The following is an 18,211-nucleotide window of genomic DNA, read 5'->3' as shown; positions in this document are numbered from 1 at the left end:
ATATATTTACAAATAGACGAACGCGGTTAAGAGCCACAGATGAACTAAAATATTAAAATTAATCCACCTTGCGTTCCAAAAATCTTTAAAGTATGCATATAATTTACTTTATTAGGTGCTAATCCTATCTTCAAAATAAACAAAACAATATACCAATTTATGGATTTTATATATGTTATGAATTATTTTGAATCCTTGTTTTGTTTATGTAATAGTATTATATGATTATATAATATGTTTAGACCCTGTGTGTCTGTCCTGCAATTAACGGTGTTGTTAAGGGTAATGTATGTGTATCAGTTTACTTAAAGTTCTTTCAAGGAACTGCCTCTTACGATCAGTGGCGAAGCGTACGAGTAGACAAGGTAGACAATGTCTACCCAAAATTATCCAGTTATTTGTCATTAATTTATTACGTAATTATTTCATGTAATTGTTGAATTACAATTTAAAAAAAATTAACACAGAGCGTAGTCGCTCCTTACTATTATTATATAGTATCTAAACGGCTATAAGATCTATCTATCTATAATATCTAAGGCGCGCCCCGCCTGACGCACCAATTAAAATAAAAATGCAGGGCTGACACCCAATTATTGTATACGAGCCCCAGAAAGACACATTGGTGTTTGTCTTCCGAAATTTAGAGCAATTAATCGAACCATATACGCATCAAGCAGGTGGCAGAGGTCCGGCTGCATCAGCATTCAGCCTATTTATTACGTATGCAAAATTTACTCGCCCGAAAGACATTCGAGCTTTTGTCTATCGAAGTCGACCAGCTATTTTATTGTGCTGTTGAGGGTTATTGTTTATGGACACGCTTGATCTGGTCGGCCGCAATACATCTTACAGGTTTTTTTAGTGGTTACTTATGAACGACTGTTCGATATTGGCAATTGTATTTTAGTTGTGTTTTTATTTGTCTTTAATTAATTTTAAAATAATGGATATTATGGATTTATAAGTTATAGCTATACCTATGTTGTATTTTTTTGTAAGTAGTATTTATTTTTATTTATCTATCTTTTTATGCTAGTAGTAATTTTTTTTTTTTATATCACTACATAATTTTTCTCTTTGAGTTAATATTTCATGCGCTTTCATTCTCTATTTCATTAAAATGAAAATGTCTACCCGAAAAAAAAGTTTACGCTTCGCCACTGCTTACGATCAAGGACAAATACATTTAAAACATCAAAAAAAGTGATTTGTAGCATAATGATGCTGTGCTAATGCTGTTTTTTCTGACTTATTACGATTAATGTCTTTACAATCATAAGAATTATAGTATATGGGTTTTTTTAAATACTGTCTGGTTTATCCAATATAGCATTTATCACACGATACTTGTACGATATCTTGGTTAGATTCTCCTGGATTATTTATAATACTTCCGTTTTCTAATGCGTTTATTTCAATTCTGGAAAGAGCATCAGCATTAGTATTCTGATTTCCTTTTTTGTCAATGATTTCTTAATCGAACTCTTTAAGTTTCAAACGCCATTTTATGAGTTTACTGTTGGGTTCTCTAAGATTAAAGAGCTAAACAAGAAGACGATGACCACTAAAAATTTTGATTTTTTTTCCATAAAGATACCATATTTACAAGCCCAGGCAATAACAAAAAGTTCTTTCTCGATAGTAGAGTATCTTCTTTCACTATCATTGAGGGTACGGCTTGCATATGCCACTGGTTTATCATTTAGGACATTTCCTTGGGATAGAATGGCTCCAATTACGAAATTGCTGGCATCGGTTATCAAAACAAAAGGTTTCTGGAAGTCGGGGTTTTAAAGAATCGGATCAATAATAAGTAGTTGTTTGCAATGTTCGAAGGACTTAATAAATTCTGGCGAACGAACTACATTTGAATTTTGCTTTAAACAAGCTGTCACGGGTTTAGTAATTTTAGAGAAATCTCTAATAACACGTCTGTAGTATCCTAAAAGACCTAAGAAAGCCTTAATTTCTTTTAGATTTTTAGGGATTGGAAAGTTCTGGATGGCGAAAATTATGTCTGGGCTGGGTTTTACTCCATCAGATGTAACATTATGTCCCAGATATTGAACTTCTTTTCGAAGGAATTCGCATTTGTCCTATATAATCCCTATTTAATATCCTATCATGTTCGGCAGTGAGGGTTGAATTTGTTTCTAGTTTTTCGCGAAAATTGGCATCTAAAGAATTTATTGGTTCGACTTCAAATGGCTTGTTTACATTAATTTTAGCGGGGATTTACATTAGTTATAGTAATCATTGTATAAGCATAAAAATGTAAAATACTTATGAAAGCGTTTGGAATTTCTACACCATTTTCAAAGATTCTATGTTTACTGGTAATTTAATAACTTCTTGGGATCTTGATGAAATTGTTAATGAAAAATGTTTAAAACATTGATCGTAATTATTATTATTTTTGCTGTAAAAAATTATTGGAATATTACAATTTTGTGTATAAAGTTTACAGTTTTTTAAATCTATTTTAGCATTAAGTTATTTTAGGAGGTCAGTTCCAATAAGTCTATCATATTTTTTTAAAATATTCAATAAATAAAATGTAATTACCATATGTATTAAAGATTTTAAAAATAGGAATATTAGCGTCGTCGTAAAAAGAGTTGGCATGTGCAGTTTGAATATTATAAATCTCATTAAAGACTTGATCTGATCTAGTACTGTTCAAGTTTATTATATTGGAGAATCGTTGTCTTCAGCCTTTTGAAAATTTTGCTGATCGGGTTTATAAGGTTCATTGATATTCTGAGGTGTATGACTCCTGAGGTCATCGTAATGGGTTTCTGGTAGAGAATAAAAAATATTGTCTTTTTGCGCAATGAATAATCATTATCAGCATAGGGATATTTGTAATAGGGGTCATTGAAACCATAACGGGTGTGATATTCATCGTTCGGATTGGTATCATATTGATAATAACTATTTTGCTGTGAATATTAGGGAATATTGAATTTTCTAAATGTGGAACTATTATGTGATCTAAAAGGGTTGGGTGGTCGAGATTTGTTTTGCATGAGAATTCCTAAATTAACATGGCCTCAAGGAAACTCAGAACGGGACAATGTTGGATTTATTACATGGGGTTGATGTGGCATATTCTGTCTGAATTATTTTGAGGAAATAAAGTTGGTTATGGATCATTTTTATATGGAAAGTTTGCTGTTGCTGGAAAGTTATGACGTTGCTGAGGATTGCCTGAAAAATGTGGATGACTTCTGAGTGTCAAGGGTGGCATATTAAACTGATCTTGTGGAGTGAAATTATTTAAGTTTTTCCCTTGGGAAAAATATAAGAAGTTTTCTTCTTCGACAACAAGTAAAATGGCCTTTTCTAATGTATCGACGTTTCCTAATCTAAGAACGAATTGTATTTTGTATCCGTTTGGTAATTCATTTAAGAATGTTTTGACGACAAAATCTACTATCTAAAGTGCTTCTTTAATTATAGTCCATTTCTTAATCCGTAGGAGCACACGAAAGGGTCGATAGCCATAAAACGGTCGTAAACCATTGGCGTCCCACTTTTTAAGTACATTAAGACCTGAATGTTTTCTTTTGTTGGGTTTATTTAATAGTGCAAGAAATAGGCCAATTTTAGCCATAAATTCTTTGAATTACTTAAGTACCTAATGAACAAGTTCTTTTTAACCCCCTAAGTAGATATTGTCTAGGTAGGTAAATATGGAGGTATAAGTATTATAGGTACCTAAATTGTGCAATCTTAAATGCAAACAGGTAGTTATATTTTATGGTATATAATGTAAATATGTTCTAAAAACTTAATTTATATTTCAGTATTGTTGCGCATTTGTTGTAAGAATGTCAAAGTTTAGCCCCATAGTGTGTAAAGGTGTTTTAGATTTTAAAGCAAGGACTATAGTACTAAACGTACATGATGCACTTGTACATCAAATGCCTCTAAGTACTGTTAGAAATCTAGTTTCTACATGTGCCAATATGACAGGCATAAGTAAAGCAACAATTTACAGACTTCTTAGTGATAGAAAAAGTAAAAACCGTGAGAACTTGCCTAAGAAGAGTGTAAAGAAAACTGCCGGTAGGAAGCCGATAGCAGTTGATGAGACAGCAAAGCATATCATAGGGAGGACAGTACATTCATTTTTTTTAAGAATGAAATCCCGACTATCGACAAAATTTTGACACTTTTAAAAGAAGACGAAAATGTACCAAAAATGGGAAGAAAAAAATTATGGAAAATTTTACATGAATTACATTTTTCTTGGCAAAAGCAAAATAGAAAATCTATTTTAATAGATAAAGAAGAAATAGTCTGTTGAAGAAGAAAGTATTTAAGGCAAATTAAGGAGTATCGAAAGGAAGGAAGAAACATTTATTGTTTGGATGAAACCTGGCTTAACGAAGGACACACCGTGAGCAAGTGCTGGCAGGATAAAAACGTTGGAAGCTCCCGTCAGGCTTTTTTAGAAGGTTTATCGACTGGCTTGAAGTCTCCTTCTGGTAAGGGCCACAGATTAATAATTACACATATTGGGAGCTATAAAGGATTTTTAAATGGCGGTCTGTTTGAATTCGAATCGAAGTCAACTAAGGATTACCACGAAGAAATGAACGCTGATGTTTTTGAAGATTATTTTTCCGAAATGATCAAGTCAATTCCCGAAAATTCAATTATTGTTATGGACAATGCTAGCTACCATTCAAGATTAATAGAAAAATTACCATCATCCTGCTGGCGAAAAGGGGAAATAAAAAACTGGCTTACCGAAAAAGAAATACCTTTTGGAGATGACGCGGTAAAAGCAGAGCTTCTGAAAATAGTTACAGAAAATAAATCAAAATATAAAAGACACGTTGTTGACGAAATGGCAAAACAACACAATATAACTGTACTTCGTTTGCCACCTTACCATTGTGAATTAAATCCTATAGAGTTAATTTGGGCTCAAGTAAAAGGATTTGTGGCTAGAAATAATAAAACCTTTAAATTGAAAGTTGTGAGAGAACTTCTGAAAGCAGCAGTGGATAACGTTACCCAAGAAAACTGGAGCAATGCTGTGAATCATGCTATAAAAGAAGAAGAAAAGATGTGGACCCTCGATAATCTTCTAGAAGAAACTGTCGAACCCTTAGTTATAACAATGAGAATGTCTGATTCGGATGAAAGCGATGAGAGTAATGAAATGTGTGATTTATAAATTGATTTATTTTTGTATATTTCGTAAATATTTTTATTGTAATATATGTAAATATGGTTAATAAATTAAAAGATCCTTATATTTATGTACCTTTCTTATACATGACAAGATATGTTTGGAGAGTTGCATTTTTTATTGGTTGGTATTAAAAAAGTGAAATTTTACAACAATTTTTGAAACATTTAAAAAACAATCAAATTGCGGTATTAATCAAATTTTTATATTTCATTTTATTTGCCATAGTTTTATAATGAGGCTTTTCCGCTTTTAAGAAATGTTTCTTGTTAATTTAATAAATATAGGTTATACCTACCAACCATACTTTTTCTAAAAATCTTTATCTAATAGATAATAGATAAAATCCAACATTATTTATACATTTTTCATAACAGATAATTATTTAACTTAAAAATTAAAATCAATATCCATAGTCGGGACGACACTGGCATGCTGTTTGTCATAAAAATCAACTCGAAACCATTGTTCCGAATTTTACGACCTATTGTATTTGAGATCATACAAGACTTGTCCACTTAAAATTGGTAAAAACAGCCTGGTTTATCATTTTGTTACATGTAGAAAAATGGAAGACTCACCCTATATTTATGCTACTTCTGCATAAATAATGAGGCACTGTGCTCTCACCAAAAAGGAAATAGAGTATAGTAACCATCTATTTAAATCTGAATTAGAATACATGAAATCGGCAGCACGACCTCTTAATTTCACTAAGATAGTATCAATTAAAGCTAAGTTTATTGGATTATTTAAATTAGTTGCATTTTGTGGAACATGTTCGCAGGTAGTAATAAATCTATTAAGCTGTCTTGGATTTCCATCGAACTGTGAACCTGGTTACAATAAAATCTGATAAAATATGGCATTTATAATAATATATTTCCTGACAAAGGCTTATTATACAATTAATATGCAGGGTCGGCGTAAGGTACCGGGTTAGGACCCGTAACTCATGTTTTCCTAACGATGTTAGCTTTGAGAGAGTTTTAATCTATTCCCGAAGTGTTAACGGGTTTTATTTGGCTAACATCACTCAAATTTTCCAGATTCTTTCATAATATATATAGTTTAGACATTCTAAACGCTATAAAATCGGCATAGTATATCAATAGAATAAATATCTTTACCATCAAATTGTGTGCGCCATTTTTACTGCATTAAAAATTCAGTATTCCCAAGTATGTGGAAAAAAGCAAAAATTATTGCTCTGCCTAAGAACTTCAATCCAGTCTCTCTAAATGACATCAGACCAATTAGCATACTCCTCACCTTTTAAAAAAAATTTGAGTAAATGTTAGACAAACTGCCTCAAGATTCTTTTGATGCGACGAAGATTTTGCCCCAGAATCATTTGGGTTATAGGAGGGGTCACAGTTGTACCATTGCGTTGTTAAGCATTACATATGACATAATAAAATCAACTGATAAAGGGTTAATAATAACTGTTCTTTTCATACTGGATTATTCGAGGGCATTCGATACCTTGAATCATGATTTAATGTTATCTATCTTAAGTTACATAGGGTTATAACAAGTGTCGAAAGAATTACTTAGCAATTATCTAACTGGCAGGGAACAAGCGGTGGGAAATGCGGGGGTTAAATGTTACAGTTAATTTTCTTTAGATACATAAAGATTAAGAAAATAAAATAAATCCAAAATTTACAGAACTTTAAAGGGCAAATTCTAAGTTGTGGATACTAAATACCATACTGCAATAGTGCAGGATTATAAGTGACGTAGCTTTATTCCAACTTTTTTAAGGTTCTTTTTTTAGTGTCGGTTTTGTGTTCTCGAGAAAAGGCCAATTCCATTGGTAAGTCCTAATATTTTCATTTGGTATCTTGGTTTATGCTACTCTGCATATTACACATGTAATTTTATACAGTGTGGCCCAAATTGGGTGTACATGTATGGGTATCTTAGAAACTATAAGAGTTATTAACTATTATACTTCTGAAAGCGGTACCAATTTAGTACCGCTTTCAGAAGGATTTTATCTCTTTCCGATTTTGAAATATTTGGAAAAGATCAAAAAGTTGCATTTTTGAAAAAGGGCTGTATTTTTTTTATTTCAACATATTTTTAAAATCTGTAAAAATATTATTAAGACAACTTTTTAAGGCCAATGCATAGGTGAATTCAGTTTTTGTTTTCGACGTTTCGGTTCTGAGATCCCATCCTCAACTTTTATTTTTCTTATGGCGGTCATTTTGTTTTTTTTTTGCTAAATTAAAAAGATCTTTTTTTTTTCCTTTAAATTGATGTATAACACTTTATGAAAATATTTCATTCTTATGTCAAAAAGTTTCGAAGTTCATTTTTCGTGGTGTTGGCCATGAATGCGGAGGCCATTTGTCGTATAAACAACTATTACTGTTTACTGATTTAGCATCATTTATTGACAATTCTGCAAAATATTATTTATTTGATTTAACTTTTTATCTTGTTTAGTAATTCTTATCTTGTAAATTTTTTTTTCTTGTTCGTGTTAAATATTTTTTTCGTATCTAGTTGTTTTCTTTTGTATTTAGTGAGTTTTGTTTAAATTTTTTATTTTCGAAAATGGCCATGCGATATACCAGTGAAGAAAAATTTGACATATTGGAATGTTATATTATATGCAATAGGAATGCAAATCTTGCAATCGCCAGATATTTGTAAGACTAACTGTATCCTGAGAGAGAACAGCCAGGTCCAAGACTATTCGCTAGGCTTGTCATGAACCTTAGAACTCATGGAAGTTTTGAAATACCAATGCCAGAAAATTATCAAAGGGGCAATGGATTTTGCGATGAAAACATTTTAGTCCATTTTAATGCAAACCCTAAAAAGCTGAATCTGGTATGAATATACCAAGGACTACCGTTCAAAGAGTCAAAAAAATAAATATCGTCTATATAAGCTTACTATTGTTCAAGGTTTAAGTGATACAAAAGGCAATGTCAAGAAATACCTAATTTCAGCATGAAAATTATTTGAACCGACGCGACGAAACGTTTTTTAGCAACTGCGGAGTATTCAACAGACATAATCGTCATTATTTTTTGGACTACTGAAAATCCTCATGAAGTGGCTGAAAGTAGGCTACAAGTAAGATTTGGAATTAATGTATGGTATATAATATGTGGTATGTACGGTAAGTTATTTACACACTCCACAAAATAATTTTCAAATAAAATGCTGTAATTGTTTTTAGATAATCACCTTATTGGGCCCTTTATTTATAACCAAACACTGACAAGTCAAAGATATTTAAATCTTTTGGAAGATCAGATATTACCTGCCGTGAGAGCTCTAATACCTGAAGAACAAATACGGAGTGATGTGTGGTTTCAACAAGACGGGTGTCCCGCACATAATACTCGGGATGTTCAAAACTTGTTAACACAAGCAACACAAGTTTATCGTTAAATAAACTTATCGCGAACCGCGGTGCTCTAAATTGGCCAGCTAGGTCTCCAGATATTACACCCCTAAATTTTTATCTTTGGCGATTTATTAAAAATGAAGTTTATGAGTTTGAACCTCCTGACTCTCGAACAACTAGAGGACAGGGTTCGGAATGTTTTAAATAATATAAATAGAAACACTCCGCGCAAGGTAACTAGAAGTGTTTTAAAGAAATGTGAAAAATGTTTTAACAAAAATGGCCGTCATTTTTAATTTAATATTATTATTACAAGTAGTTAATTATTTTATTTAGAAATTACGTAAAAGTATAAGTTAGCAAGTTAACAAGTAAGTTAATAATAATTGTGTGTACGACAAAATGCCAATAAAAGTCATGGCCAACTCAACGAAAAATAAACTATTTAATTTTTATACGTAAACATATTATAATAATATTTTCATAAAGTGTTATACATCATTTTAAAGGGAAAAAAAAGATCTCTTTAATTTACCAAAAAAATACAATGACCACCATAAAAAAAATAAAAGTTGAGGATGGAATCTCAGAACCGAAACATCGAAAACAAAAACTGGATTCAGGTATGCGTTGTCCTTAAAAAGTTGTCCCAATAATGTTTTTACAGATTTTAAAAATACGTTGAAATAAAAAAAATACAGCCCTTTTTTCAAAAATGCAACTTTTTGATTTTTTCCAAATATTTCAAAATCGGAAAAAGATAAAATCGTCCTGAAAGCGGCACTAAATTGGTAACTAAATGCCCTACAACTTTCCCCGTTTAATCAATTTTTTATCTCTTATAGTTTCTAAGATACCCATACATGTACACCCAATTTGGGCCACACTGTAAAAGTATACTCAAGCCTACAGTTAACGTTTAACCATCAATGGTTATATCTACTTACTGTATTGGCGATTCCTCAATCTGGGTATTCTTCCACTTTCAGGCTTTTTATTCTTGGTACGGTTTTCATCTACTACTATAAGAAGTAGAAATCTCCACTCATCTACTCCAGTAACTTCCATATTATCTACTGTTAAAAAACCGATCCACCCCGGTCCTCCTTCTTAATCATGCAGACCTCTTAGAGCCAGGTTTGATCAATGTTTGTGATGTATAGTGAATCACGCAGTCAGTAAACCACCTAACCAGTAGAACAAGCCCTTTGTGAACAAAACATTTGTTAGCTTTACTTAGTATATTATACTAATTACTAACCTCAAAAATGCATTCTATCTCCTTATTATTAGATTTCACTACTACACTGTTGTTTTGAATAGTTTCATAATAATTAAGCCTATATTAGTTATTTAATTATATTAAACATTATAGATCTCCTTATAAACTAGATAAATAGCCCTAGTAAAGCCACATAAGAATGCAAAGTGCTGTATTTTGGAAACTATTTGTCGTAGAGACTTAAGGTAAAAAATTTTATAACTAAAGTGGCCAAAAGAATACCGTAGAAAATAACGAGCATCTGGCGGCAGAACTCAGCACGCCAATCAAAACGCCGGAATGACCCATGATAATATGTGCAACTGTATTGGTCAGAGAAGTGCGCGCGGGATTTTTAAACCTCCGGATATCATTTTAGCGCTTTTCGCTTGGTTGGAGATGCATATTATAATGGATTTTTTTACATTGCGTTTAATGATCTACAAAAATAGATTTTTTAAAATAATATAACGTATCTTTATTTTGTATAGTTAATAAATGTTATTTTAATATGTTAAAATTGTTAAACAATAATCATAATAATATAGACAATTGTTGAAATTAAATATTTTTTCGAAAAAAGCAGAAATAACATCAATTTAAACTTTATGTTATTTACTTTATTATTATTATTATCTTTATTATTATATCAAAAACTATTAATATGCAATATTATGTAGAATATTGTTTATACAGTGGTCAGTATACACGCACTGTATACCTATACGGGGTGTTTTAAAATCCAGTAGATACAAATATTTTAAGAGCATATGGTTGGGAATAAAAAAAATACTTTCAAGCGTTGATTGAGGATCAATGCTTCATAAATTAACATTTTAAAAAGAGAATTACTATGCGCTTGATAAAATAATGACCACTAATTACATTTATATCATGTATTATATTAAAAAAAATATATATCCAACACTCTTATAAAATGTTTTCCAACTGCGCCTGTATATCTTTTTTCTCCTGTAGGTTTGGTTTCGCCAGTCGAGGAGTAGATGTCTTCTTTGTCTTCTTTTTTATTGTAGAAAAAAATCTAAAACATTTGTTTACCAATTTACAGACAAACTGCGGGTTTAATTAAACTTACCGATTCTGAGCTACAATTTTTTTATTCGCTGGACCGGCTATATTTTTTGGAGATAAGGTAAATCTTGCGTCACTTTTTATATCAGCTAGTTTTACAGCAGATAGAAGAAAACTGTTTATTTTATTTTTTATTTGGGGATCTGTGATATTCCTCCAGTCAAAACATTGAAGATAATTAATATTCTCTCTAATTTTATTGTCAATGTTACTTATGTTTGGATTTTTTAATGATGATTTATGATATGTTAGTTCTTCATTACGGTTTTCATCTACAAATGTGCTTTGTCCTGGCATATTCATGCATATCTTATGAATATGTTTGCACATATTATAATTTACAACAAAATCCATGCAATTACATGTATACATGTGAACACAGAATAGGCATGAGGAGCATTTCAATTTACATGTATGACCTTCGTTGAGCTTATTCTCTGTCACAAGATATGGATACAAGATATGTCTTTAGATGTTACAATCCACCCATTTTCACAAGTAGAAACAATCATATTTGTGGAATTTATTGCATTGATATGGCTTTTGTTGATCCTGCTTATTTTTGTAGTGACTTTGCTTTTTTCCAACTTGATAATTCTTTCAAATTGTTTGTCCTTCACATATTGTAATGGAACATGCACAGTTTTATCCAATCTTCTACAAGCAACACCTAAAATTAGCATTAATATCCATTACTTATTTTATTCAAGTTTCAAACAATAAAAAAATAAGATACCTTTCAAGTAGATATATTTTAAAACTTTATGCATGGACTCAAGATACATATTTGTATTAATTCCTGTTCCTACTCGAAAACAAGCAGCCCATACTAAACATCTAGGTAGATACTCTTTCTCAAAATAGTCCTTAAATATTCTTAAATCTGGATCTTTTGATAATACGTTCATAAATCCTATTAAATATTCATTAAACTTGGTGAAATCTGGTTCTTGTCTTAAGGTGCATAACATTTTATATACCTTCAAAACAAAAATTGTGGTTAAATTTGTGTAGTGAATTTTTTAAAAATATATTTACTTGAGCTTGTTTAGATTTGTCTTTTATGGCTATTACTTTGGATCTCCACGCTCTGTCAACATGCCACATGCATAAAAGTTTTTTGGTTTCAACAGTATCCATTACCGAGCTTCAAGCTGCAAAATACTGTTCTGCATCATCACTCATGAATGATGTAGCCCTAATAGTCCCAACAGATTCTTTTACAGCAGTTACAAAATATTTTAAAACTATATAATCTTCCCTACTTGAAAATAAGTATGCTACTGGAAAGCCTTCCCCAAAATCATCCACCACCAAAATTGAAACTGGCTTAAAATCATATGGGTTTGTTCCATGTGTAGCATCCATGCATATGATACCTCCACTTCCAAACTTTTTTAACATCTCGCCTTGACAGTTAGTCATTAAATCCAATAAAAAGTCTTAATTTTTTAAACAAAAGCTAGGATGATGTTCTCCTTGTTTTTTGTACAATAAAATGCAATTTTCATTGCTGGATTGTACTTACTTGAGTCACCCACAAATCTACACTTTGCGAGTCATTTTGATGCCTTATAGCTGTATCATGCAAATTATATGATTGCATGATATTGTGAATATCGTGCTTAGTCGTCAAATGTATTCTTTCGAAGTTAATATCAACACTCTGTCTTATTTTTTTTAATATCTCAGTGTGGGGAACTATTAAAAACATAATATTAAAAACTGTATACAATAAATCCAGGTATTTTCACCTTGTATTAACTGAGAAGCAATCATATTTTTATCATCTGTAGATAACGGAATGTGAGCCATTTTTTTGTCATGACCATAGTGAGTCTTAAAATATTTTATTTTGATGCCCTCTGCCACATGTTTGAGAATAATTGCAGATGAGCAAGCAGCGAGCAAGAAGAAGAATCATGGCTCGTTTTCTTTTACCAGCATCAAGTACTCTTCTCTTTCCACTTCTATTGCAATAAAAATAAATAGGTGTACCATTTCTTTGATTTTTTGTACCACATGCCTTAATCCACCTAGCAGTGGAATCACTCTCTTCAGAATTTTTCCATTTGTAAAACTCTGAGAAAAAAAAATTAGTATTAATAGTGGTGTAATATAAAAGGTGAGTAATTTTTTGAAATGTGAGGAATTCAGAAAGATTCAGTGAGATTTTGCATCCCTATATTTATTTTATATTTATTATTATATGAGTAAGATCTTTTCACTCGACAACTCGACATAGGACGATACTAATGAGTGTGAGCAAGGGCATCCTATGTGGATTCGAGTGAGACAGAAAAACAAAATACATGTATACAGTGATCTTAAAATAAAACTTCATGTATAAACATTTTACAAAATGATTTGCCCTAAACACTACTAAATATTTTAACAATCTCCACAAACCTTGCATGTTCTCAAATTTTAGGTCTTCTACTTCTTGCTGTAAATCATGTTTGCTTTCCAAATGATGTCGAAGACTATCCAATCTATTACATTGAAAACTACAAAAGGGTTCAAGCAACACCCATTCAAAGACAAGGCCTTAGTGCTTGGCGCGTGACGTCATTGAGGTGGGCCACCGATTTTTAAAAACCAAGGGATTTCATATGCTAATATCTCAATATTTGGCTTATTTTAAAAATGCTAGGAATAGAATAGAGTTCAGGAAACATTCAACGGTATGTTTTAGTTCTGGTTGAATGTCAGGTTAAATATTATGGTGTAATATTAAATGCAGACTCCCAACTCCCCTACATCTGCGCCAAAATTCAACATATGTATTTAGGTATTTATAATAATTTTTTTATACCACCAAATGTAAAAATGTTAAATTATACACACATAAATACATATATTGACTTTAAGAGCTTAAAAAGTTTATCATACTCCAATTTATGTAATTTTTTAATTGCAGAAAAAGAAGCACATTTTTTTTGTCTTCGAAGTGTCAAAATCAGAAAAATAAAACTTTTGGTCTGGTTTAGAGTTAAGCCAATTATTAAATACACATTTAAGTAATTGAAATGTGTCAAATAGGTAAAATAATGGTCTCTGATTATCTATGGGATGAGGATAAACAATGCTAAGTTGGTCTGCAGTTGAAAAATGACTCATGACTTTCCCGTATCACTTATAATACAAAAAACTATGTACCCAATCTCCTCTAAATTTTCAATAATTGTCTTAATAAAATTATGAAGTATGTCTGATGTAATTTTGGAGATGGGAGCTATGTGAACTACTTCCTTAAAGCTGGAACACACACTTGTAATCATAAAAGTAAATGCCGAGGAAGCTACAGACTTATTATTGACTGATGTTCCAGTGATATTACCGCCTTTATAGTCCATGTAAGGGTAAATATGAATTTTATCAAAAAGTAGTGTCACAAATCTCTCATGATCCTTAAGTAAACTAAACACATTTTGGGCATAAGTTAAAAACATTTTTTTCTTCATCTATGGATGTGGGGATCAGTCATGTGTTTATTACAAATACCTACCCATTATAGTTTGAGGATGTGGTAGAATTAGGGATCCATACCTAATTTCCTAAATACTTGTACGCATGAGGACTAATAGTATAGATTATAGAAGTCAAAATTATTGGACTACTTGAATATTTGTACCTTTCCTTTGCAGTTGTAAGCAAAGCTAATTGTTCACAAATAAAATCTAAAGCATACACTATTTTGTTGTCTTCAATGTTTTCAAAACTTTTTAGTATTTTTGACACAAAATCAAACACATTTCATTTTATTTATGTCATTTGATGGTTTGACATGATCGAGAATAGTATTGCCAAGGGAATTGGTAGCAGTCTCAGTAGCAGTATTTGGATTTAAGTCACAGTCGGGATTGTCATTATTGGTAACATTTTCCTCCAAAGGGAGGGTAATAATAGTAAGGTCTATTGCTTCAAGTATTGCATATAAATCATCTAAACTATGGGAAGTATATGGAGTTTTAAATTTTAATGTTAAAACACAAACTGGCTTGCTATATAAAAAAGTTTCAACATTTAAATTAAAAACAATTGCCCAATTAATGCATGGACCTGGTGTGTATTCAATTTAAAAAATTGTTAGCTTTTTGCTGTCTTGAGACTCACTGTGAGCACTAAACCAATCTTTCGGTAGTTTAAAAGCAGAAAATTTTTCAGTAAACTCTTCAAAACTGTCAAAATTATTTTGTTTCTCATGCTCGCCATCTCGCCAAAGTCAATTTTGCTTAATTCAAGGGCTTTTGCTAAATTCAACTCATTAATATTTTTAAACCTTTCATCTTTACTTGGCCGTATTTTTATAGTTTTTGACAAATAACTAGGGCAATTTAAAAAAATAGATGGTCTACAGTCTTCTTTTAGCTGTGGTTTTAGTAATTCTATTGTAAAAATTTTACCTGTGTTGGAATCTTGAACTTGAGTACTCTTTATTATACTACCTTCAGGAAAATGAGCTTCAGATAGGTACTTTGATGTTGTTTCTGGGCTCAAAGTCATATGTCATGGAAGTTAGCAACAGAATCAGAAACGAAAATCAAATTTTTACAGTCGCCCAGATAAGTTCTGCACGCAATCTATTTTTTTGCATTTTTAAGGATTAAATCTGATTTTAAACATTTAAAATAAAGTTAAGCGAAAGACTATAATTACATAAAGACAAAAAAAGTGTAGATTTGATTTTTTTTTCGGTGTAAAAAATAAATGTTTGTTAAATAATAAATAACGTAAAAAAATCACAGTAATTGTTAAAAATTTTGTTACACCTTCAAACTTGGTGTATAAATATAAAATAATAAAACACATGATATATCTCAGAGACACACGTTTTTTCAGGGGATGAAGGGGTGTAAGCCACCCCCAAATAGTTTAAGAAATCGTAGTAAATAGATTGCGTGCAGAACTTATCTGGGCGACTGTAAAAATTTGATTTTTGTTTTTGATTCTGTTGCTAACTTCCATGACGTAAAGTCATCCTCGTGTATGGGGTTTTACCCATTTTCGCCTTAGATTTATATCCTTAGGAAAACCGAAGGCATGCACTTTAGGTTCGTTTTTATAGTTTCCGTTACAACCCAGAACACAACACTTTTGAAGCATATTTACACTTTGGTATTAACTAGCCGAACTAGGAGAAAAGTATTAAATTAAACACGAACTAAAGTATTAAAGTCTGATATAAACAAATAAAACCGCGGCGCGCCGGAGAACCGGTTTTTTCGAGGATTTTTTTAGTCCGAAAATACATTTTGTGATTTAAAAGTACGCGAAGGGTTTACATAAATATAACATACACGTTTCGCGGAAATAAACAGTTCCGATTTTAGAAAAAAACACAAAAATGAGCTAATGTTTACTGCGGATCTCGTCAGAAATACCGGCAACCACAGAACATAAATATAAACAACCTAACCTCTCGTTTCATCAGGTGGCACAACTAGTAGATGCGCCGTTGTCAGATTTATATAGAAAGAACTCCTATTGGCAGGTAACAAGGCATTAGATAAATGATAAAATTTGAAAAAATGGAAGTTTAAATGATAAAGAGAGAAATAAGGATGCATTTTTTTCTTAACTAAATTGTAAAGTAAGAGCAGTTAGAGATATAGATTAAATTATTTTAAGATAGTAATAAAGCATCCTAACGTTCACGGCAATCTGCAAAGTCTGGCAGCATTGCAGGCAGCCTTCCGTGGACGAACAACGGCAGCGTCAACAGCTGAACACCAGTACGCTATGCATATCTTTATCGCAGGCTCTAAATATATCATCAGTTAAATTAGAAAGTTCTGCTGAAGTGTAAAATTTTTTTCTAAAGCCACATTGCGTATATTGTTATGGATTTCCCATGGATTCAATAAATAAGCGGACTTGAACCCAAAACTTTTATTCACTACTTCACTTATAACCACTATTTCTAATCATTTACTGATTATTTAGCGTACTCAAATCATAACTATAAACTTCCCAATAAGAAGCTCGTAATTTCTAGAATTTTAACAGAAATTTCTTTATAAATATAAACGAATATAAATCAATTAGAATAATCCCGCCAAGACAGGGCCATAGTAAGACAACTTTGTTAAAATTTGATTAGATTTACAATAGTTCAAAAATTTTAGATTGTAAGAAAAATACTTATAAATATAAAAAATTATAAATTATTAAACATACTTATTTTAATATTGTTGGTTTTTTCCTAAAATAAGTCATTTCATGGTCAGATATAATAGAATATCAACAGCAAATCTCATCTATATCCGGGAAAAGACATGGAAATATATTATCAAAATCAGCAAATAAAACATAAGCATGAAAACATTAGCATTGGTGGCATATAAAAAAAATCATTATATTTATTACCAAGCCTAATTTTAATCAGCAACGTTATCAGCAAAAGCAGTAAAAATTGATCTTACATTTAAGTGACCAATATTAAACCTATTAGTAACCATTGCCAAGTTCTCAGTTTTCTCAAATTTCTACTAATTAAGTATTTAAAGTTATATTAATTTTATATTAAAGTTCTGAAATGGAGTTTCAATATATTAATAATTTCTTATATAAAAATAAATAAATAAAAACAAAATAGAAAAACTGTATTCCAACACAATGGCCCAAGATTAATATGATATAAGAACTATTATATACCAAACCAAACAACAATAGTTTACATATAGCCACTGCTTAAGTGAAAAATGTTACAAGTTAATATAATATATTATAATAATTGATGAATTCACCCGAAAATCAACCCGAAGTACATGGCCCAAACGCGTGACGTCACGAGCAAAATTTTTTGGAGCGCTTTGTCCTTTTTGTAGAGGTGTTATTGGTTCAAGGCATCTTAATCTGTGTTTTAAAGATTCAGCAATATTATGTTGACTTCTCATGTGCCTTTTCATACTCTGAGTAGATAAAAGTTGGGTTCCGCGTACATAACAAATATTTTTAATCCCACTTGATCGTTTGAGTTCTAAAAATAGGAATAAAATAAAATAGAAGATAGGAATACAAAAATATAATCATTAATTCTTCATAAAAGATGAGAGGATGTATAAAAGGTAATAATAATTTGAATTTTCTATATTATGCTTTACTATTAAACTTAAATAAAATAAAATGATGCAATGAGTTTGAGAAACTGAAACTTAAAGTGAGAAACAGAAAGTTCTGTTATTTGGACTAAAAGAGGATAAAAATATTGATTTATATATAAGAGTTACATAATAACTGCAGTGGGGCATGTTATAAGGAGACGAGTGCTCTA

General features: G+C 31.1%; 1 long non-coding RNA gene across 1 annotated transcript; it reads right to left on the bottom strand.

Annotated features, from left to right (window-relative positions):
• Positions 1–10,744: 10,744 nt before the first annotated feature.
• LOC126739386 (uncharacterized) lies at positions 10,745–12,728 on the bottom strand. Its single transcript, XR_007661614.1, has 4 exons — positions 11,974–12,728; positions 11,672–11,915; positions 10,940–11,605; positions 10,745–10,885 (listed from the first exon to the last, which is right to left on the bottom strand). It is a non-coding gene; the product is annotated as an uncharacterized LOC126739386 (long non-coding RNA).
• Between the last annotated feature and the right edge of the window lie 5,483 nt (positions 12,729–18,211).

This window comes from Anthonomus grandis, chromosome 8 (genome assembly GCF_022605725.1).
Source record: "Anthonomus grandis grandis chromosome 8, icAntGran1.3, whole genome shotgun sequence".
In the NCBI taxonomy this organism is placed as follows: Eukaryota; Metazoa; Arthropoda; class Insecta; order Coleoptera; family Curculionidae; genus Anthonomus; species Anthonomus grandis.
This window is presented reverse-complemented; position numbering and strand designations above follow the sequence as displayed.